The sequence below is a fragment of the Harpia harpyja genome, chromosome 5, assembly GCF_026419915.1.
Source record: "Harpia harpyja isolate bHarHar1 chromosome 5, bHarHar1 primary haplotype, whole genome shotgun sequence".
Classification (NCBI taxonomy): domain Eukaryota; kingdom Metazoa; phylum Chordata; class Aves; order Accipitriformes; family Accipitridae; genus Harpia; species Harpia harpyja.
In genome coordinates, this window is record NC_068944.1 from 66,344,814 (window position 1) to 66,368,719 (window position 23,906).

At 48.7% G+C, this 23,906-nt stretch overlaps 1 protein-coding gene across 1 annotated transcript in view; it reads left to right on the forward strand.

Moving 5' to 3' along the window:
* Positions 1-13,256: 13,256 nt before the first annotated feature.
* Positions 13,257-23,906, forward strand: part of ZHX2 (zinc fingers and homeoboxes 2) — a 77,636-nt gene continuing 66,986 nt past the window's right edge. Inside the window, exon 1 of the mRNA XM_052787210.1 lies at positions 13,257-13,370. The gene's annotated coding sequence lies outside the window, so the exon portion shown is untranslated. The remainder of the gene's footprint in view (positions 13,371-23,906) is intronic.

Here is a 23,906-nt window from a genome sequence, read left to right on the forward strand (position 1 = left end):
AGCTATAGAAACAGTACAAATGTCATGCTTGTACCTCACCCCCATGCCAGGGAGTGCTTTGGCAAAGAAGGAACATCTTGTAGGCGTAAAACTTGTCTGCTAAATCCAGGCAGACACATCCAAACCACATTGTGGAGACAACAGACAACATTTAATCAGGCTGGACTTGAACCTGTATCTGGACTGAGCTACACAAGGCTCCCCAGCCTTAGCCATCCCCTTAGTGATCTAAAGATAAGTTGCATCAGCCTACAAATTGTAGTCCCATGCTTTAAACAGAAAATGTGGATTTCCCACGACCTCGGTGCTGTCTTTATGTGACTTCTGGGTGTGTAAATTCAGAGTATAGCCAGTGCATAGGGCTAGTACATCATTCTACCTGAGAATTAACGTCTGTCCCACTAGAGACAATGAGATATTTGCCATTTTGCTTCACTGGGACCAGGTTTTCAGGCAAAGTGCTTATGAAAGTAGGCAGTAGGCTGGAAGAGAGGAAAAAAGCATCATCTGGACAGCCCAGGCCCTACCTGTTGTTATGGGTTTGTGTGATGGGGTTTTGGTAGCCGGGGAGGGGGCTGCAGTGACGGCTCCTGTGAGAAGCTGCTGGAAGCTTCCCTGGCTCCCAGTTGGACGCGCCGCTGGCCAAGGCCGAGCCCATCAGTGATGGTGGTAGTGCCTCTGGTAGAACAGATTTAAGAAGGGGAACCTGCAGTGGGGGAGGAGATCGGAATGTGAGAGGAACCCCTCTGCAGACCCCCAGGTCAGTGAAGAAGGAGGGGAGGAGGAGCAGGGGAGGAGGGGATGCCCCTGCAGCCCGTGGTGAGATGGCAGGCTGTCCCCCCCAGCCCACGGAGGGGAGTGAGGGAGCAGATGCCCACCTGCAGCCTGGGGAAAGAGGAGCCCACGCTGGAGCAGGGGGATGGATGCCCCCCAAGATGGCCGGGACTCCATGGGGAAGCCCGCACTGGAGCAGGCTGTGACTGAAGGACTGCATCCCGTGGAAGGGACCCACGCTGGAGCAGTTCGTGAAGAACTGCAGCCTGTGGGAAGGACTCGCGTTGGAGAAGTTCATGGAGGACTGTCTCCCGTGGGAGGGACCCCACGCTGGAGCAGGGGAAGAGTGAGGAGTCCTCCCCATGAGGAGGAAGGAGCAGGAGAGACAATGTGTGGAGACCTGACCCCAACCCCCATTCCCCTGCACCACCGGGGGGAGGACGTGGAGAGAACCGGGAGCGGAGCTGAAGCAGGAAGGAGGGAGGGGTGGGGGAAGGTGTTCTAAGGTTTGGTTTTTACTTCTCAGTATCCTTGTTTTGATTTGATTTGTAGTAAATTAAATTGATTTTGTTTTTTCCCCCCAAGTTGAGTCTGTCTTTTGCCTGTGACCATAAGTGGGGAGTGATCCCTCCCTTCCTTGTCTCGACCCACGAGCTTTTCTTTATATTTTCTCCTCCCCATCCCACCAGGGGCTGAGGGGGAGGAGTGAGTGAGTGGTTGCCTGGTGCTTTGTTACCTGCTGGGTTTAAACCACAACACCTGTTTACTGGCAATAAAGGAGAGCTGTAGGTCTTGTGTTACAACCATCGCTGAAACTACTAAGCTCTGTGGGTAGAAACCGTGCTGTCCTCCCTCTCATCAAACCTCAAGGTTTCCCCCTTTCTCCCATTCCCTATGCAGGTCCTGCAGGTTTCATATGGTGAGAAAACTATGTGCTATACTTTGCTGATACGGTCACCAGATGGACCACACTTGCAGTTGTCCTTAGATGAAAATACCACTCGAGTTTCTGGTAGGACTCAGGTCAGCTGTAGCCGGAGTGGTGACACCCTTTACGCTCATTCACGTGTGTTTCCAGCACCCGGCACGCTCAGATCCACTTTCCCCAGATCTCCAAGGAGAGAACCTACTAGCAGTGAGCAAGTCAGGACCGGGCAGGAGCACTGCCAGAGGCCCTCCTCAAACCTCTCACACACATCCATGCTCAGAAAACTTTTCTTCTAACCCTGGCACACATCACTAGCCAAACCAACACGAATTCCCTCCTGACCATCCTGTTGTATCTTATCTTCAGCATCTGCTCCATCATCTTCTCCAGTTAACTACTCTCCAGCAATTAATTCACAAAAATCCACTTTGACATCAGATTTGATGTTTTAATTGTCCAAAGTTTAGGTGAAATTCAGGAGCACCTTCTCAGCCTGCAAGATCCACTGCTGCGCTCTTGGCATTTTCCCTGTCCGTATTGTGTCAGATGAAGGACACCAAGAGTCTCACCGCTGCCTGCATTTCTTACCAGCTGGTTCATTGGGGTTTTTTCCTGTAGTCTGAGTTTTTCATCATGGTTTTTTACCTCAAGTGGAGTCTCACGCTAACATGGTTACACAGTTTTCGAATGATGGTGAACCTGTGCATGGCCACCTTGGTACCCAGGCAGAGAGAGCTTGTATCCACCCACAACCTGCTGAGTCAGCATTGTTGCATCCCAAAGAAGCCCCTCGCCAAACTCAGCTCTGATTTCAGCTGGGGCTTCTGAGCCTTCTCATAAGGCAAATACTTCCGCATGTAAGATCTGCTGGGACCACAGATGAAGGTGCACTGGCTGCGTTAGGTATCTGTTTTCCATTGCGATCAAGCTGTTTTGAAATCACTTGTCTTTATTGCTGAAGCATTAGTATTTCACCATCAGCTTCAATGGGAATCGTTATGCCAGAGAAGCAGATGAGGCAGTCCACCACCCTGCCCTCTTTTTTTTTTTTTTAATTTTACAGTACACACAAATATTAACATATCATCCTGATAAAGCTTTGTTTACTGGCGTGGCGCCAACCCCTCTGCAGTGCCTCCTGCTCGGCAGCCTAATCTCCTGAAGTTTGAGGGATGCAGTCCAAATCTCTTAGCAACATTAAATCTCATTCAATTAACTTTGTTGGGGGACAAAGTTATTTTGTTACCGCCGTTTGCCAGTCTGCCGTATATAATATGCCATCCAGCAGCTAGGCCATTCAGCCTTTAGATACGGCAAGGAGACACAGCACGCCCCAGTGCAGGGGCTCTGGCTAGACTGGGCATCCTGAGCTGCAAAGCTACCCATTAGTCAAAAACCCCACCAAGTCCTCAAAAAGGTCCACAGGGGCAACAGGTCCGAGCCACTGCCTGGGTTTTAATGCCTTTTCTTGGTGCCACTTGTAGTCTGCACCCAGCAGAGATGCCTGCTCCAAGGCATCATCACTCCCTCTTTGGGTTCATGTGGCATCCCTGGCTTCAGAGCCACTGGTTCAGCATCCCCAAGCAGATGTACCAACAGAGCATGACTCTGAATCGGGCCGGTCAAGTGCCCTGCCAATGCTAAGCATATGAATATACGTCTCCATCTGGCACTGCTCTATGAATAAAAGGTCATTATTGCCTCTACGGGGATTTCTTTAGTACCTGTAACAAAGCAGGGAAGCGTATGAGGGTGTCTTCCAGGTCACCGATGAAGAAAAGGAAACTAGTACTGAACTCAACTAGAAGATGCTGGGGTGATGTACTCTCTGTGAAATGGTGGGTTAACATCGTAGGCCTCTCCTACGTGTGATTTTACACAGTGTTTATGCTTAGTTGCAACACATGAATCTTTAATTACACATATAAGACGTTTAAGGGAAATTAGTTTAGTCCAAACTCATTTTCTTTCCAGAACTAGTCAAAAACAACCAAAGAAGCAATAATTTGTTTTCACCACACAGCAGGTGGCATTATATCCTTCATTAAATTATACAGATATGATTAATATTAATCTGCATTTGTATCACTATCCATCAAATTCAGCATCCATCACACCATCCTTAGCATAGCATTTATTTTTAAATGTATTCCATTAAAGTGTTATGACATAAGTAAAAGCAGTGAATAGGACCTGGACGTGGAGCGACCCTTCTCCCACCTCCCCCCCCGACAGTAGATCCCAGCACTCCTCTGAAAGATCTGCACATATACTATGGCATTAAGGAAATCATTAATAAAATCTACACTTATTTTTCATTCTATTACTGACTTCCAAAAATTGTTGCAAATAAATTCAAAGGGTTAGGGGAAGGGGGATCCCTTATCTTCATATTTTTAATACTGAAAAGAATAGTTCTGAAACCAGATGGTAATTTACAGTTCATTGCCAGCAAAATGCATGTCCGTGCCTTTATAAAGGTATACGGCTTCATCAGTTACCCTCTTGGTGTGTTCCCTCCCTGCCTTTTCCAAGTTTCCCCCTGTATTGCCACCCATGTATTGCAACTTCTTGCTCCCACCCTGTCTGCTCAGTCCTGGATGAAAGACAGTTGTTGGCACCGTGATGTTAAATTTAATTTGTGTCTTGTAATGTAAATTCACCCAAAGGTTGAAGCAACAGGCACATGTTGTTTATAAATCAAATTTTACATACAGTATCATTTTTTTTCCCAGATGCTCTCAGAGTGCAGGAAAATCAGTATTTTACAGGCAGCACTTGAGTTGAGTTTAACCATCTCTGTGGAAAAATGTCACCATAAATTTGCCACTGAACCAGGGTGACATTTAAGGTGGCTACCTTGACAAAATATTTTGCACTGAGAGAGCTGCCTTTCTGGATATTTCAGAAGTGGAAGAAAACATTTCCCTTTAGTTGTAGTAAATACACATAGCCTAACCTGTAATTTAGCATGTTCTCCAGCAGCTAGCTTTGCAAATCCAGCTTTCCAAAACTTACAGGAGTTATTACTAGCATGGCCTTGCAGCAAAACAGAATCCCGGAGGTACCCCAGCATGCAAGGAAAATCTACGTGCAGAGGACCTAAAGGCAGATCTCTTACTAAGATGATGATATGCACTCATGGCTGAGCCCTGGTGGGATAAAGACTCCAATTTGTTTCTGTAAGCACTGTGATACCTCTTTTGTATTTCTGATAGTAGTACGGGTACACTTTTCTGTGAAAGCAGGAAAATTCCTACTGCCACTGCTGAGATCCAGGCCAGTCTTAGAAATACCACAACACGTAGCGAGCCAAACTGAGCCTTCCTGCTGGTGTCAGCCATGGCATGAACGATGGGTGGCATAGCTAAGCCAACGAGTTTAGACTCAGGGCATCTGGCTGTGCCATGGGTTCCTTGGGTGAAGTCAGCAAAAGTCGCAAGACCCTCAATGCTGGTTTTGATTTTTATGAATGCTTGCCCACAGCCAAAGCCACTGGAGAACTTGATCTCCAGTTTCCCCAAGCCCCAGTTTCCCACCAGTAAATTGGGATACCATAAGGGCTGACAATATGGGCATGCTGTAAAGCTTATCAAGTTAATCTTGTAAGCACCCTGAGACCCTGGTATGGACAGAGCTACAGAAGCATTGTTATTTTTCAGTACACACAGCCAAAGACCAGTAAACTAATTACATTCACCTTCAGAAAAGAGAAGATTTTAATTTTCTCACGTTAAACCTGCCCAGGGTATACACGCTTCTATTCTCCTGCTGTTAAAATATGTTGCCATAAGTGTTTAGCGTAACATTTGACCTGTTTCTCTTGCATCTTTCTAGATTACGGTCAAGCCATTTGCACTTCAATAGTTTGGGGGCTGTACTGCATTTTCTGGGGTTGGAACATAGCTCAGCTGTAAAAACTTGCTGGAGGCTGTAAGATGGCATAAAAGGCTGAGCCAGGGAGTATTTTTCAAGCCAGTTTTGGAGGGAGAAAATCGTTACACTTGATTCCTTTTTTTTCCCCTTTGATTGTGGGCCTAAAAAAATATGGAGGTCTTTGAGGTCAGCTCGCCAAAATGGCTTAAAGACAAAGCTGCAGCAGCCATTTGCCAGCTTTCTCACTCGACAGGTAAAGCAGAGAGTCATCAGGGCAAACTTAAATGGCCTGATTAGTAATACACTGGGTCTATATGGATTATATACGTTCAAAATGGGACACAGAAGGAACAGATTTGCAAGGACTGTCAGCCTAAAGCACCAGCTCCACCATAAGGGACAGAGGAACCTAGAGCAGCTGAGGGCTATGTGCTCTTCTATCACCATACAGACCTCGGCACAGCAGACCCACTGTGGTCCCCTAGACCTTACCATCACGTAGAAGTTGCCACAAAGTCTTAATATGTGAAAGTCTAATACTCCTCCTCTGCACAGTGTGACACTTGAGTAACTGCATAATTTTTCCCAGATTCTCTCCTCTCCACCCCAAAACACCTCTCAGCTTCGTTAACATGTATCATTTAATAGGCATGTATCATTTAAGTCCTCATGAACAGCACCATGTCTGTTCAGCAACAAACAAAATAGCCAAACTAGGCTGCCTGTTAACTTTCCAGCTCCCCAGAGAGGTGGCAAATTGTATCACCTCTAGAATTGCCAAAAATCCCCATCAATTCTGTTTGCACCACCAGTCTAAAGATGCTATATTCTAATCTAAGGGACAGATAAAGACATATTCTGAAATACATACTAAAGTACAGATAAATAGACAAGCTGTCTCAGTGAATTAGTTACATGTGCAAAAATCTTCCTAGAAGAGCAGGCTCAGTTTGATGGTTAAAATCTGATCCAAAATCCACAAGAATTGCAAAAAAAAAAAAGAAAAGAAAGAAATCCCCTACTTTGAACCAGGGGTTCTGAACCAGGTCTTTGGTTAATTGGAAATGGATAACACTGGATATGACACCTGCTGGGCAGTCTTTGGTCACTAATCCACTCCAGTTGTCCACAAAGGCTTGCGACAGTTGTCACCCTGCACGCCAGGCTCAGCAGGGAGGTGGGAGATGAATGCCTCAGAAAGCCAAACCACTCACCCTCAGCCCTGTTATCTTCTGGATGGGGTTGGGGGCAAAGCCACGGGGGAGCATAGGTGAAGTATGCATTGCCACCGGCCATGCAATACCTGCCTCCAAACAGGAAAAAGAGAGTTTGGTCTCCAGCACTTTTAATCTATGGATACAGAAGGGGGGGGGGGGGGGGCGGGCAAAAAAGTCTTAAAAATTCCAAGGATTTCAATTGAAGTAGTACCATAAACTGGTGGAAAATATTTCTCAAAGCAAGCAACTTTCTCTAAGGAGAGAAATACATGTTTTCTCAAGTGGATGCCCCCCCAGCCCTAGCACTGAAGTCCTGTAAAAAGCTCCGGGGAAGGCTTTCGTCCGTCTGCTCCAGGACAAATCCTATCAGCTTGTAGCAGAGATCCCACTTTTGTTAATACAGAAGCTGCTTTTTATTCCTCCTGCCAAAGCAGCCTGGCCTGCCCGGTCCCGCAGTGAGGTCATAACTCAGGGTTGATCACATCACAGCACGTTGCCATGGCGATGCTTGAACTGTCACAAAGGATGTGCGCTGTGATTTCACAGCAGATGGGCTGTGAGGGAGGAAGCCCTCATTTAAATTTTAAAAATTGCTTTAGTAATTAACAAGAGCAATAGAAAAAGACATTAAAAAGAAAAGAAAAATCCCCAAACCACCACTCTCGGCAAAGGTTATGGGATTCACGTGGGATCTGCAGGCCATCTGCAGGGGAGGATGGCCAAGCTGCTGCTCCGAGTTCACCTGGGTCTTGGGGTTGCTGATGGGTCCAAAAAAGTCTGGAGCCTGCCCGGCTGCAGGAGGCCCAGAGCACCGGCAGGCGAGCGAAGCCCCCCTGCTCATCAGTGCATTTCAAAGCACGCCAGCACTCAGCCAGCCACCCTTCGCAAGGGCCTGATAGGAATGGCAGAGGGCAGGCAGAGGGTGCCGCGGGCTTTATTAAAACGCAGACTGCCCGGCAGAAGAGGAGGTGTAGTGCCCTGGCTTCAGAAGTTTTTAGCAAGGAGCTGGCTTAGGTACTTCTATAGCCCCTTTTAATACAGCACATGAGGAGCCCAGAGTCACACAGATGTGTTTGCCCTCGCATTCTGAAGTGTTACCCCTCCAAGATGAGAGTGCAATCGCTTGGTCCCCTAATTCTCACAGCCCAGCAGCACTGACCCACACAGTAGCCTACACTGGCCTTGCCCTGCATCCTCAGCATCTCTGTCGCAGAGTGATAACTCAGTCCCACCTACTGCCCCTGCACTTGGAAACTGAGATCAACAGCAAACAATGGAGGCAGAGCAGATGGTGTCAAGCTTTCCAGCTAGCCATGGTGCAGCCCTGCTCCTGCCTTGGGCTTGTCCATCCCCGGCAGAGGTGACCTTGAGGAAGCAGAGCCTTAGGTCCCCCGTCCCCGCGGCCACCACAGCTCGTTGCAGAGATGCTGGCATCCCCCAGCTTGCCGCAGCAGCTCTCTTCCACATCGCAGCAGCTCAGCAACCTCAAGGCAGAATTAAATCTCTCTCCCCTCCGCCTGCAGCAGGCAATGCACGCGGTGTTTCAGGGACCTTGGGCTGAGTCCTCATATTTAATGGGGAGAGCAGACTTCAATGCAGCATGTTCCTCATTCGTTCAGTGACTAACTGTTGATCTCTCTAAGAATAAGCCAGATGGTTCCCGTGATAAGTGATCAGCTCTCCTGGAGTTTTTGAAACAGAAAAAGACAGATGCCTGTGTGCCTCTTGCCAGGACCCATCTTAAGCTCAGGCGATGAGTGCAAATGCTTAGGGAGGTTGTGTTCAGGGGATTCTCTCCATCCAGGCTTAGCAACTAATCTTCCCCGTCAGCCCTGCATCCTGAAGGGGAGGCATCTTGCCTTCTGACAGCTTCCCCCAGCTTAAGGGCACTACAAATCATAAGGTCAGCCCTTATAATTGGATCAGACCTTGATATTGCTTTGCTCTTCTGTGCATTTATATTAACATCTCATTTTGCAGACAGCACATCTGATCGGTGCTCGCTACCTCAGCTTGCGTTTGCACTCCCCGGCGATTGAGAACACTGATAGGATCGACAAAGCATTTTAGCAAAGGAGAAAGCTTGATTTGGGGAGTTGTTTTGCTGGGGTGGGGAAAAAACCACCCGGGTTGAGGAGTGAGTGACAAACACACGAGGCTAAAGAGCTTTCTTTCTCGGCCACTGGTCTGCACAACATGCGCTGACCACCCGCCAAGCACCTCTTTCCTACCCTCAGCACAGAGATCGAGATCTCCACAAGAGAGGAAAAAAAAGGAGCAGTGTTTATCTGCTGACTTCTTTTTAATTTGTTTTTACCTGAATTTCTACTGCTGACTGTATAGAAAGCCTAACTCCGCTATTGAGCTATCATTAAAAATGCCAAGCGGGAGCAGGGGAATCGCCGTACCTGTGCAGGGTAAGAAGAATGGGGTGGAAGCGGAGTTAGGAGCAAGGTCTAAAATTAGCAATTGAAGCTGAGCCTGGTTCTTCCCAAAACCAGCTCTAAGGCAGCAGCTTGGCCCGCCAGCCTCGGGCTGGTTCTTCCTGCCCAGGAGAAGCTCACAGCCCACCCATTTGCTGCTGCTGCATCCCGTAGGCAAAACTCCACTTGATCTTACACTTTAGGCCAGCATAAAAATGAGCAACATGTAGCCAAGCACTCGACAGAAAATGACTCTTCAGTTCTTTTATTTACATGCCTCTGTTTTGGCTCTTAAAGGATGCACATTCCCTTCGAGGATATTTACGCAGTCTCTTCAGAGCGAAATTCGGAGCTGCACCTCCAAGAGAAGGAATTAGATCTGTAATGCTGACTCAGCCTGCAATTTCACAGGATCAAACAGTCAGAAGGAAACCATTAAGCTGAAAAAGACTGAAACGTATGTGACAATACATATGTCAGACACTCATCTCCTCACCATAAAAAAAATATATATATACATATATGAGTACACAGTTCATTATCTCTGACCAAGGTATTATTTCACAGGCAAGCTTGCAACTTCATCTGAGGGCTTTATGGAGCAGATGTCACTTTAAATCTAGAGGAAGTTCACAGAGGAAACGGAGAGAGCACTAAATTTAAAGCAAGCAAGTGCTCTGCCCTCACTTTCCTGGGAAATTGTGAATGCATGTTCACTGTGCTTCGGAATCAGTGTGGCTTCCATTGTGTTATTAATTAAACACAGAGGCCTTATGCAAAAGAAATTTAAAATTGCAAATTTCCTTTTTGCATCTTCTGTAAAAGCAATTTCCATTTTGTTATGTTACCCTGCATCATTTTAATGTTAGGTTTCTATAAGTGAGTTACATACTGAGATTTAGCAAGAGTATTCACATTGCATTCATCACTGATACTTCTTTTTTTTTTTCATGATTTCCCAAGGAATCAAGGCTTTTGTAATTATAAACTCTAATCATAAACACAGTTCTCCCATCCCTCAGTAAACTTTTGACCCTTTCACTTAACTTCAGTTAAATCTGACAGAATCAGAGCTAACTAACCACGTTTCCTAAAAGACAGCATCTGAGTAGAGATGCCACACAGCCTGTTGGTCCCATTACTCAAGATTCAGAGGAGGAATTTGATGACCAAGTTGAAAAACATTCATTCACAAAACAGATCTCCATGCACTATATTTTGCACTTCGATGTGGGAAAATGCAAGGTCACGCACAAGCAGGTATCCGTAGACTCACCTACACGGTCTGAGCAGCTTCTCTAGCAGTAACATTTAATACACAGCGCTCAAAAAGTTGTCCTTAATTTGTTCATTCGGGACGGCAATAGCAACTGCTACAATTTTAAACCCACATCCTCCTCACCTTATATACAGTGAATTGTGCCCCATTTTTTATGATCTTTCAGCTCCTAATTTGTGTGCCGTCATCCAGGGTTTGGGGGAAGGCAGATGAGCCTCACTGGGGGCCTTACTCGGTGCAGGGATCGCTTTGACCTCAGGTTAGAACTGTCTTCCTTACAACGCGGGCTTAAAATCTGAAACCCCGGACCCGGCTGCCATTGACGGCCCTTTTTTGCACTTGAAAGGCAGCATTAGCTGTCGTATCACCCAATCAACCAAAGATCCTTTTGCATTTGGCAGTGCAAAAAAAAAGTTAAAGAGGCCTTCAAGTAAGTGTTAATTAGGGCAAGAGCAAGCAGATGATTTTTCACCTGCTTTTCCACTGATCTGCCCTTTCAAGAATATTTTATATTCATGAGTGTAGTAGTCTTATTAAAACACTTTGGCTTTTCTTTTTTCCCAAATCATAGAAAAGGAATTCGAGACAGTAGGAAAAAAAGTGTGTCCTGGGGGGGGGGGGGGGGAATTTTTTGCCCCCTAAAATAGCTCCTCCCCCCCCCCCCCCAGGCATTCAAAATTCAGAAACATTTCCAGGTCTGAACAGCTACTGAGCTACTGAAGAGTTAAACAAAATATATTCAGTAGTTTTTATAAGAAAGCAGAATTTCCATTAAAAAAAACCAAACCAACCAAACCTCCAGGGAGGAAACCAGAGTTCAAGGAGCATCGGCAAGCTCTAATGGTCATCTGCCGTGCCCCCAGCAAGTGCGGAGAGGATGCTCATGCTTGTCCCTTCCTAACAGCTTTGATCTAGAAAGAAGCAGAAAAGTTAGCAGAAATCTCGGAGCTGGCGACAGAGAGGAAGGAATCCATTCTGTTATCAAATACTTGCAGAGACTGTACTCAATCAGGCAGTCAAAAACACGCCTACTCAGATAAGGGTATCCCTGCAAAGAAATCTCTTGACACTGCTTTGACATATTTACGTTCTTCCGTGATTATTCAGTTGCAATAACTTAGAGCTCCTCTTCTGACACTCTCATACAAGCCGGTCCCCGGCCCTACACAGGGAAGGGAAATAAAATTTTGCCCAAGGAAGTTACTCGGCTGGGTTGAGGACTGCAGCCTGGCTCTGACCCTGCGTGCCACGACGCTGGTGACACAGGGCAGGGCGAGAGCCGAAGCAAGTGGAGATTCAAAGCCTTTGGAGGTTTAAGTGTACAATTGAAATATTAATTTAGTGCGATCTAATCCAAGATACCTCATCGTAGATAGCACACCCCTGAAGTTACAGTGAGATTATGCTACTCGTAAGTCCTATTAGCCTAGACTTGTTGGAAGATCTGCTATCTAGTAGCAAGATACAATCGGGAAATTATTTCTTTTAATTAATTCATTGAAGTAAACAGAAAAATAGCCTGGGTCCTATCTGTCTACATCTCTTTGGCAGAAAGGCAAAGAGGCACGAGAGTTCAACGACAGTTTTAAATGGGGGAAAGGATTCCTGCGATGCAGCAGAGGAGCAGAGATTGCAGCATCCCTTGGAGATACACACCACCTTCTGCAAAGCAATAAACAACCGTCGCCTGAAGCCCACCCAAAATTCGGGTGGCTTGGAAAACCTCCATCGCAAGCCGAGGATGAAGAAATGCCTCCCACCTCCCCAGGTAACCGGCCCCGCTTCGGAGGGGCAGCCTCACGGCAGCGGCACAGCCTCATCCAGCCCCTCAGCATCCCGTCGCCGTCCCTACAGCGGGGGCCCGGCCCCCGCCCTCCTTGCAACGGGGGTCTAACCCCGCCAGCCCTATACCGGGGGTCTAAGCCCGCCGGCCCTACAACGGGGGTCCGGCCCCCGCCGTCCCTATAGCAGGGGTCCATCCCCGCGACGCTAAGATGGGGTTCCCGTCCCCACGTCCTGGACCGAGGGTCCAGCCTCTCCCATCCCCACACGGGGAGGTCCAGCCCACGCGATCCTGGACCGAGGCTCCTCACCCCCAGCCCCTGTACCAAGGGTCCATACCCCCCGACCCCACCCCGGCGCCGCCACCGCTCGCACCGCCAGGGGCAGGGGGGGAGCAGGGGGGCTGCCCCCGCTGCGAGCCCCGGCTGCGCCCGGAGGATCGCGGGGGGGGTCCGCGCGGTCCCGCCCGTGGAGCGGGACGGGGGGCGCGGCGGGGAGCGGCGGAGCGCCCGGCCGTGCCACCCCATGGGCTGCGGAGCGCCCGGCGGAGCCCACGCGCGCACCGCTCGGGGCGGGGGGGGGGGGGTGCGTGGAAAATTCGTGGGGCTGAGCCGGAGGAGGAGCGGCCGGAGCCGGGCGGGGGGACGGGGAGGGGGGCCACGGCCCCGCTCGCAACTTTCCGCCGCGCCGAGGGACCCCGGCGGCCGCGCCGGCGGTGGTATCGTATGCAAATACGCACGCTGACGTCAGAGATCATGTGGGTTTTGGCGTAGATCCCCACCGATCGAGGGCTCTTTTTTTTTTTTCCCTTTTTTTTCTTTTTTTTTCTTTTTTTTTTTCCTCCCCCCCTTTTTTTTTTTTTTTTTTCCGCGGCGGGGCCGGCGCGGCGTGTGCGTGCGTGCGCGCGTGGCGGTGCGCGCGTGTTTCCCCGCGGGCCGGCGCGGCGCGGCGGGGGCGGGGGACGGGGGGCGGGGGGCGCGGGGTCCCGCGGCCGCGGGCTGCCGCGGCGGCGCGCGGAGGGGCGCGGAGCGGCGCGCGGAGCCCCGGTGCCGCTCCGCCCGGGACAGTCGGTGCCGCCGCCCTGGGCGCAGGTAGGAAACTTCCCAGGCGGGCCCCCCCCCCCCCGCCCCACCACCCCACCACCACCACCACCCCCCCCCCGGCGGCGTCGCGGCGCTGCCCGGCCCCCCCCCCCCCCCCCCCCCCGCACACATGCACTCGCCGGCGCTCCAGCCCCGGCCGCTCGCACCCAACTTTTCCTCCCGCAAAAACTGTCCGGTTCCCGGGACTCCGGCGGGGGCCGGGAGGAGGGGGGGCGGGGGAGACCGCCGGCGGGGTGGGGTGGGGGGGGAGCGGGGAGGGTTGTTCGCGGGGGGCTCTTAATTTTTGTAGCTATGTTTTTAATTTTTCGCCATGCAGCTTCCTTCCCCCCCGTCCTCCTCCCCGCTCCCCGCCGCCTCCCGATCGCAAGTTTGGGTGAAGGGGGGAAGGCAGGAGGAGGAGGGGGAACGGCGGGGGGGGGAGGAAAAAACATGTCTACGTTTGTCTGTGTCGACATCAGCAACACAAAATATGGCGTCCGCTTTCGACAGGGCGTTACGTAGAGGCGAGCAGGGCGATTTTGTCAGTGCGGTCTTTAAAAAGGAACCGCTGGCTTCCACGGACGGGGGGGCGGGGGGGTGAAGCCTCCCCGGGGGTGCTGCAGGCGCAGGAGGGGCCCCGGCGCCGCCGCCGCCACGCGTGGCTCCGCGCCCGCGGCCGGACTTGGCAGCGGTTTCTTCTGGTTTAATTTTTGATTAATTTCTTTTTTTTTTTTTTTTTTTTCCCTCTGCCTCCCCCCCTCCTTGTCAGCTCCCCCGTGACGCCGTGGCGCGGGGGCTCGCTGCCTCCTGCCCTGCCGCTGCCGGTAACTGCGGAGAGCGGCGGGGCGGAGCGGGCGGCACCGAGCCGGGACCGCGGCGGGGCAGAGCCGGGCGCTCCGCTCCATCCCTCCTTCAGCCTCTGCGAAGGTCTCTGCCTTCCTGTGGCATTTTATTTATCCCGGGATGGGGAGATTTGGGGAAACTCGGCCTTCGGTACAGTGCACCCGCTTTTTTTTTTTTTTTTTTTTTTTTTTTTAGGAGGGGTGACTTTCCCTTTTGTTTTAGCTGGTTTCCAAAGCTGTCACGCAACTGTCTCCTTTCTTTTCCTCCCTTGTCTCTCTCCCTCTGGGATGAGGGAGACAGCAAAAGACACAGATTTTTCTCCCTTCTTTGCTAGGAATAAAACTTGGAAGTGGAGTTGGGATGTGCCTGCCTGACTTTGGGGTATCCCTCTGCCCGGCTCTTTCCTGAGCCTTTTTGTTCGCTTTGCGCCTGGGAATCCCTCCTGAGGGAGACAGCCTGGCGGGGGGGACATGGCCCTGATTTCCTCCCCCGTTGGGCTTCCCGCGCACCTCTCCGGGTGGAGGCTCCCCATCCTTTCAGGTCAGGTGCTCCTTTTAAACCCCAGGAGCTTGCGAGGGCTCTGCCATGCAGGGCAGCTCAGCAAAACTTTTGGGTTGGAAGGTGGAGAGCAAAAGGGGGAAAAGCATCCAAAGACGTAGGAATGGGAGGGAAGAGGAGTACTTTTGCTGGGTAGGAAGATGCCTTGGTGGTCAGGATTGCTGGGCGTCAGCACCTCCTGCCAGCTGGGTCCCGAGGCAGCAGTGCAGGGAGCAGCAGGCGAGGGTGGCGGAGCGTGCGGTGCCTTGCGAAGCTGCACCTCTGGCAGCTCCGGGGATCTCCCTCGGCAGTGCCGGGGTCACAGTGTAAGGCTGTCAGCTAGGCAGAACTGGTCTTTCCTATTTGGCTTTTTTTTGTCCCACAGGTGTCAAGATCCCAGTTCAGGAAGAGATTTTAGTACGTCCTTTAGTGGAACAATGGTAGTCATCCCAACACAAAAAAAACCAAACCTTTCCAGGTTGGGGCTGAGAACTAAAATGTCAAATGCCTCAACGTAATTCTTTTACAGCAAATGATGGCAAATCATTGCAGCTCTCTGCTTCGTCATCTAGCTTACCTACAAATAATCCACATGTAGTTGGTCAATGAGTTGTCTTTTTTTAAAAAAAAACTAGAGATTAAACTTTGTGCAGTGTTTGTCCCTCCTGGCTGGGGCTGGGATAGTTGTGCAGGTGCAGGTGTGACTACCAGGGGTCTGACATCTCTAGCAGAAACCTCTGGCATGTTGTCGTACTGGGAAATGGCATGTGAAGTAACACTGCTGTGTGCTGCTGTGGTTTTATTAGACCAGTAGAGGACTAATTTTGTTCTTTAAGAGGTATCTGTGACCGAAGTGGTTTGCCAGTGTAATATATTCTTGTCCCAGCAAAGCCTTTCTAATGTAGATGTGGCTTCAGTCTGTTGTATGAACTCGGCAGCTCTTTGAAACACAGAATTGCAAATTGGTATCCGGGTCAGGGAAACCAAGGTACTGGCCAGCAATCGGGAAGAGTATAAATGCTAAAAAGCCCATGCATTTTTAAAGTTGTTGGCTGGTCCTTATTTTACTTCAGCAGTCGTGTGCGTGTTTATCCACTTACAGGCTTCTGCAGAAATGAATGGCCAAGAGCTCTCCCGTGTTCATCCTCTCTTCTTGTACCTGTGAAGAGCTCAGTGCCAGAAAGTGCTTATAGATGTGTATAGCTCAGTAACCAGCCCAAAGCCCATGTGATTACTCACCTTCATAAAATGACATTTTTCCTGCTTGCCCACCCCAAAAGTTTTCCTGTCAGAGTTTTGTCCCACGGGACATCTCTGTCATTGGTGTTTGAAAGAAGCGTGCTCCTTCCAACTGCTTTTTCTCAAAGTACCACTTTTTTTTCCCTTTTTACTCTAGTTACAATCAACTATTTCTAGACAGTGTCTGTAAAATCAATAATCCATTATATGAGACAGCCCAAATTGGCAATGTCACATTTTGGTTCTTTTTTGTTGGGTGGGGGGAGTTTTATTGTGTTTTTATTAAAAGTCCAAAAAAGAAAGCTAACATTAAATATAGCAAAGTTACTTGCTGCTTTTTACATTTTCAAACCAGTATCAAACTGCTGCGGGCTGGAATGAGCACACATCAGGTTTTGCTCATCCTCATGCAAGATGAAGATTTTAATGCCAGGCATGACATCACTATCTTTGCATGTGCAACATCTTCGGGTTTTATTCCTTTTACTTTGTTCTAACTCAGATGATCCTCAGCAATATTATTTGGAGTCTCTTCTGATTTGGGTGTTTTGACCCATGTCTAAATTGTTTTTCTGTGTGCCCACTTAAGGAATGAAAACATCCACTGAAAATAAATCAAAATAGTATTTCGATTAGATTTTGTTTAGAAACAGTGTCACAAGTGAACTCCCTGAGATTTTAGCATGGCTGTCAGGTTGCAGTAAAGCTGCATTTGCTTTTTGTGTGGAGCGAGTGTATTTGTAGTTTTGACTTTCTGGCAAGTGTGAGGATAATTCAGCAAGTGTGTTCTTTCCCTAAAAGTTACTGCAGACTGAAGGCTGTAACATGCACATCTGCATGATGGTATCTGTTCATATTGAAAGTAAGTAATAAACAAAAGTAGGCATTAAAATAATCTATAAAGGCTTTAACTTAAAGCCATTAAAGTAATTGCTGGTCTTCTGTCAAGGTGTGTTTACATGTGTCACATCAACTGGAACTAATACTTGTGGTGTTAGTTTATTTTATCAACCCTTCAAAAATAGGTAGGTCTGAAGTTTACTGGGTGTCATGATAACAGTTCAGTCCCAGGGTAGCAGTAAGTTTCTTTGTTTTCTGAAAAAGCCAGAAGAGCTGTTGATTTCCAGAATGTTACAAATACTTTTCATACAGGGTAGTATTTGAGAGTTTGGTTTGCAAAGGTGTAGCAAGATGGGAAGGAAGTGAACTGGGCCCCTTGGAAGATGAAGGGAAGAGAGCTCAATTCCAGCCTTGCCATCCCGAGGCAGTTCAGAAATCGCCAATCCAGCCCTCCCTCCCCAAAACTGCCATGCCTTTGCAAGTCAGAAGGGTTGTTTGATTGATTGCTTTGTTTTAAAAAAGACGCACTTGGGGTTGTTTCAAGAAATTCTGTGGGTTTGGATATAAGATGATGCACTTGGCAAGCTTTCCTCAGAACTGTGAGACCCAAAACCTGTTTCTAACGTGAAAACTGAATTTTCCATAAGCTGCGTTTACGTAAAATGGCCAGTATTGTGAGTCTGCTGGTGAAACTGGGAGATCCGGTGAAACTGAGGGAATGTGTGAAATGATTTTGTGTATTTAGCACTGACAAAGCCTCAGATGGCTGTTTCTTGTTAGCAAGCAGAGGGAGAACGACACAGACAAGCAGAGGAGGTTTTGGCATTCGTAATCAGGAGGGGACTTTTTTAAAGTCCTCCTGGGGGGGATTATTCTGGTAGCTGAGGACATGGGTTATGATGCAACATCCCTTTGAATTCATGGATGAGACAGCACGTGCCCGAGCTGCCGGCGGCGGGCGATGTCCTGAGCGGGGCTGGTGGTGGGAAGGCTCGTGTTGGTGCTTGGCAGAGGGGAGCGTTTTGCCATCTGGAGGGCTGACGGAGAAGGGAGGAAGGGTCGGGAAGCAAATGGGAAAGAAGGTGATCTGTAACGCCTGCATGGTTAGAAATTGCACGTTGGGAGGTGGGCGGGGGGGGATTTCAGCAAGTTTTGACAACCTTTAGCGAATCGGCCCGGTGCACAGGGTACATGCCGGGTGATGAACCAGGGCGCATGTGAGGAATTCAGTGTCACTCCGGCAGCGAGCCTCCCCAGCTACATCTACAGTTTTTATCTTCTCCAGGTTGTGGCCCCTGGGCAGACTTTCCAGCAGGGATCTAATCTAGCAGAGCAAAGCCTGCTCACCACTTGCTTGCCTCTCCAATTAACTTTTGCAGACATTTTGGGAGGAATTGGCAGATCACCACCGTCCCCCTCCCCCGTAGGCTACAGGTTAAGCAGGACCATGGTCCAGGCTCACCCTTGGGCTCAGTTGCCATCTACACTGTTCACAAGCTCTGAAGCGATATAGGTCTTCTCCATCTCGTGCTGCCCTTCATCTCGCAGCCGGGGGAAGCTTGCTGGCTGCCCACCCCTGGGGCTCTGGCTGGAAGGGCAGCCCCAGCATCCATAGGATCATAGAACCATAGAAGGGTTTGGGTTAAAAGGGACCCTTAAAGGTTATCTCATCCAACATCCCCTGAGATGGGCAGGGACACCTTGTGCTAGTTCAGGTTGCTCAAAGCCCCGTCCAGCCTGACCTTGAACACTGCTAACGATGGAGAATCCACAGCTTTGCTGGGCAACCTGTTCCAGGGTCTCACCGCCTTCATCGTAAAAAGTTTCTTCCTATGTCCAATCTAAACCTATGCTCTTTCAGTTTAAAACCATTGCCCCTTGCCCCATCACTACAGGCCTTGGTAAAAAGTGAGCATGTATGTATTTCAGACTATTTAATATCTTATTACACAAGGTACCCAGAGCCTAGGGGTGCGCGAATGCTTTGGTAGGGTCAGCGTCGCACAACCACGCCAAGAACTTGGCTCCTTGGGTGAATTTACTGGTTGCAGCTTTATCCTTCCGACCCTGCGCAATGAGTTTGATAAGCGGCGTTAGCAAAAAATGCCCCTTTGCTGGTGTAACAGCCTTTCTGCTCACAGGTTTTGCCAGGACAGCTACATCAATGACATGTCCTGCCCTGGGCTGATAGAACTGCATGGTAAGCATTAGTAGTACAGGCCTGACATGAGACGTTCCCATGCAGAGATGTCTGTTGTTGTGTGCTTGTTCAGCTCTTGATGTCTGCACATCAACACTCTGGGGGTGTTCTCTGGGGAACCCTTTTACTGCTTGAGTTAAGCTCAGTGCTCCCTGCAGGAGCAGGCGTTGGAGGCTCTGGGCCACAGGAGTGGGCGCATCCTGGCCCAAACACAAGTGCCTCTGTGCACATCGTGGACTTTCCTCCCGACCGGTGTTATCTGACCACAGCATAGTTCAGTTCACTTGGGAGACTCCTCCACAGCCTGAAATTCATCTTCTGTCCTGGAAAAATATAACAAAGCTGAAAAACTAAGTTCTTTCCCTTGTGTTACTCCACTCGCTGTCCCCGTAGCTGTGGGTTTGCACAGAAACAGTCTTGGTGAGAAGCAACCCTCTGCTTCACTCCCTCCTTTCCTAACGGAGAGAGATATAGATACATATATATTTTTAGTGTTATTTTTTAACTTGCAGCATTTCGGTGATGTGATTTACAGTGTGGTCCCAGTTGGCACCAACAGAGGGGACAATTAACTTCATGCGAGCAGTGGGAGGGGTGGGACAGGAACTTCTCACACTGGTTTCCATACCCCATCACAGACCTCAAATCTTAGTTTTTCTTCCCCCTTTTTTTGCCATTCTTCCTGTCCTGACCTTATTTGCCCTCTTAAATACTAAATTTTTTTTTGAAGTTGCAACCTCATACTAGCTGTCGATTTTGGCTTCTCTTTTGTCATTAATTGTCTGTTATTCCCACAATTTTCTAGTAAGTTTAAAAACTGCATATTTCACTTGCTGGAGCTTAAAAACAAAAAAAACCACAAAAACAAATGGAAAGAGATTTTCTCGCTTGTTTTGAGTCAATGACCATAACTAAGGAAGCCTCAAGTTCAGGGTTATTTAACCTCTTGTCCAGTCTGATGACTGGAGGAAGAAGTCCTGTGAGCAAAGCTGTGTAGGGAAAAATGTGTTTCCTTTCTTTTTAAGCAGAATCTTGTTGTTTGTTGTTATTTTTTAAAAAGCACCCCAAAAAAAGCAGGTTCTGAGCTGCTGCTAAAGGCACCCTCAGAGGGGTTTAATAAAGTACCAGTATTTCTCAAGAACTCGGTGCCCCTTCCCTTGCCTCCAGTGTATGCGTTCCTTTTTCTCACTCTCCAAGCTTTGGACTTTTTTTTTTAATATCTCTGAAACCTAATTTCATGCTTATTAGTTTCAGTTACTTTATGTTACACTTCACTCAGATAGCAGAAGTAGGAAAATACTTGCTCTTTTTTTAAATCTTATTTGCAAGAAGAAAATCCAAGAGTAAACAGTTGGAGGTAGTAAGTTTTGTTGGGTTTCAAAGAGTGCCAGGATGGAGGCCCCGGGAAGTGATGTCGGGAGGTTTTGCATCCTCTCATGCCGGGGAAAGCCAGTGCGAAGCAGACAGCACCGGCATCTCCAAGCTTTGCTGCCGGGCTGGCAGAACACTGCTGGTTCACTCTCACACGAAATAAAGGAAAGTCCTGACGGTTCTGGCCTGAAGTGTTTTTGAGGAGATGCCTTCCTCGCCTCTCTTTCTGCCTCCCACCTCTAAAGCAAATATGTTTTGTTGTGGGGTTTTTTTTTTTGGCATCCTGTTCAGCACAAACTGTCAGGCACTGCAGGGAGTTTTTCCTTGTCTTTTGTCTCTCCAGAAACTGATTTATTTAAATGATATGCTGGGAGCACACTCCTGTTACAGGCTTTGGTGCTTGTTGTCTTCTGGACTTTGGTACGGTTTCCTTGAAAATTGTGGAAGATGGGGTTATCCCCAGCATGGTCCCCCCTGAAGCTGATTTTTTCCTGCGTTTTTCCAAAGAGATTCCCCTTCTCAGTCTTCTGAGAAGAGCAGTGTTGGGTCCGACCTATTTATTTTCACGTGATTGAAAGGCGAGGAAGTTGTTTGAATGCTCAGCTCCTTCCTGGGGAGAGCACTTGGTCGCCTGGGTGGGTGTCCACGTGGCTGTTGTTGCTCCCATCTGTGGGACCACTGCGCTAACACCCTCCTTTTGCTCAGCTAAAGGTGGCTGGAGTCCTTTATCACTCCTTTATTTCCTTGTCACCGTCTGGCATCCCCATGGCATCTCTTGCAGCCTGTCACAGTTATGATACTGCTTTTCATTACTGTCATGTAATGCTCGGTACCAGGAGGAGTGACCTCGCGGTTGCAGATTTTCGGGATCTGTTCCTCTTCTCTCAGGACTGGGCAGCCAGGTTTTTTTGAGAGCCAGAAGCCCTTTTACCTGGGCTTTGACCTAAGGCACAGGTCTCCCCAGTCTGCGCTCAGGTACAAGCGTCTTGCCGGGAAGACACCAGCTCCACTGTATTACTGTTTTGAGGGTCAGGTTTAATTTTCTTTGAGAAGCCAGCAGTAATAAGATGCTGAAAAAGCCTCATGTGGGGTTTTTGAACCAGGGACGGTACCTGGGGATGCTGTGCGGGAGAGTTGGCAAACGCAGCAGAGTCCCTGGTGCAGTTATGCCAGGCTGCTGCGTGCCGGGGCTGGTGGCTGCTGAGGACCTGCAGGATTTTGCCCAAGTGCTACGGGTAGGAAGTTTCCAGGTACAAGTGGTGATGAGTAAATTCAGACGACTGCTGCCTTAGAAAGCCTTTACTTCCCTCTGTCTGTCTGGGATCCTCTGGCATAAGGAAGGAATAGGCTCCATGTGTGCTTTAAAGCAATTGGAGTGACGAGGAAGAATGATGCGTTTGGAGGGAACTGTTATCTTAACTGCTCTTAACCTGGTATCTTACCTTTCTTTACGGTTAGAGCATCCTCACAATTTTGCTGTTGCTAAAACAGTTTTTATGGGACGCCCCTCATCTGCGTATCTGCCGGCATCTCGTCTGTGTGCCTTGCGCTTACGTCGAGGGGATGAGGTGGTTTGGGAAATACTGCTCAAGGCGAACACAAGTTTCAAAATCCACAGTTAATCAGATACAGGAAAAAAATGTTAGCTCTCTAAAGTATTTTGCTTTCAAGCCTAAATATACATGAAGTGCCTAAATTCTGTTTGCTTGTCCTGTTATCCCGGATCTTATCTATAAGTACCTTATTTTCATGTTTTACCTTATATATACATGTTTACCCTCTATGTAATGGTCCAGGAGACCATGCGAACACTTGGTGCGTGTCTGAGCCGGGAGAGGACTGTCACAGGATATTATTTATGCTGAAAAGAGCTCGTACATAGGGATGATCTTAGCTCCAGCCCCGTCTCTTCAGCAGCAGATCAGAGTGCCGAGTCAGTGGATTTAAAGTTAATCTCCTGAAATCTGAACTCCTTTTTGTTTGCTCTTCTCTGGCTTCTTGGCGAGTGGCGGACTGTCTTGTTTTCCCCGCGAAGCGCTCAAGAGCAGATGCTTTCAGCCTCGGGTCTGCAACTCTGGGGTGCAGGGGGTGACCAGGCACAAGCAGAACCCTCACCAGCTGGCCCCAGTTCCCTGCTGGGCCCTCTGCACCTCTCCCACAAAATGTCTAGGGGATTTAAATATGTTTTGGTGTTTGGTTGTGGTTTTTTTACAGAAAAAAAGCCACAAGCCCCGGTCTGCACCCTGAGCCCAGTTTAGAAGGAAGTACGTTGTTGAGTGCGTGTTTTGCATTTTCAATGTCTTTGCGGTGCCCTCTTCCTTCCCTCTTCCCTCACCTGCCTGTTCCCACCCTGCCATCACTTCCAAGGGCTCCATCCACATCCCAGCAAGGAGCCTGCTGTGGCAGGGGGCTCACAGGGAAGGGAAGGCTCCCTCGGGGAAAGAGCTTTTGTGGTGCTTGATGAAGTGAGAGACCTGCTTTGAAATGTGCTATTAAATGCGAAGCGCCCCCTGAAAAGTGTGCGAGGTACTTTGCAGGGAGGATATTGGGTATTTAACATTAGCATTGCTGCATCACAAAATTGGTGGTGATGTAAACAGTATGCAGTACTGTATGGCAAAGGATTTGTGGCTGTTTGCAGGCTGCTTTACTTACAGAAGGTAGCGGGCAGCAAGAGGGGATGGGGATTACCGTCTGATCTCTGCCATGCTTTTAACTTCTCTTTTAGATGTTTTGTGTGCAACGGTGTGAGGTGTAGCTTGCTGCATTTTGAAAATGGTGTATTTGCATAGGAAAGCTGAATTCGTACCTGAGCCTCCTCTCTGTATCGATTTCTGCAGCCAAGGTTGGAATTTGATCATATTTTTCAGTTAGCTGCCTTGGTCTTGATGCATCCTTTCCTATTTGCCTCTCACTGGCACAAGCAGTACCCCGCAGTAGGTGCAGCTCTCGCCGGACCACTCAGACTGGCTCATTTTTTCCTCTAATGTGCTTTTGTTATTTTATTTTTCAATCTGCCTGTATTTTGTTCATGCCTGTGTAGAAGGGGTTTTTATTTGTTCCTTCTCACTCTCGTCCTGACCTTTTTACTGAATCTCAGGGTGGAGGCTGCTACCGTGTGTTGCAAGGCTACTGTCACGTTGGGTTTGGTTTGTGCATCTAGGCACTGCCATAGCATCCTCCAGAAGAGTTCCCGCACCAAGCTTCTGGCAGAGATCAGCCAGGAGACCCTTCTGCTCAAATTTGTGATTGGGGGTCTGCACAGCAGCGGAGAAAGACTGTGGTTTGCCACGCTTTATTATTGGTCTTCTACAACCTACAGATACTCATCTTGAAACACTCTCCACCTTTCGCTGTAGCCACTTGGCTTGGTTGGGTTGCAGCTTGATTAATTTTTGGCTAGCACGTGAATGGCCCTTGTCCCTTTGCTGTGTTTTAAAATCAGTAAAAAGTGCTCAAAAAGTTGGAAGCAGCAAGTTTAACACACAGTACTGAAACTTTTACAATGTAGCTAG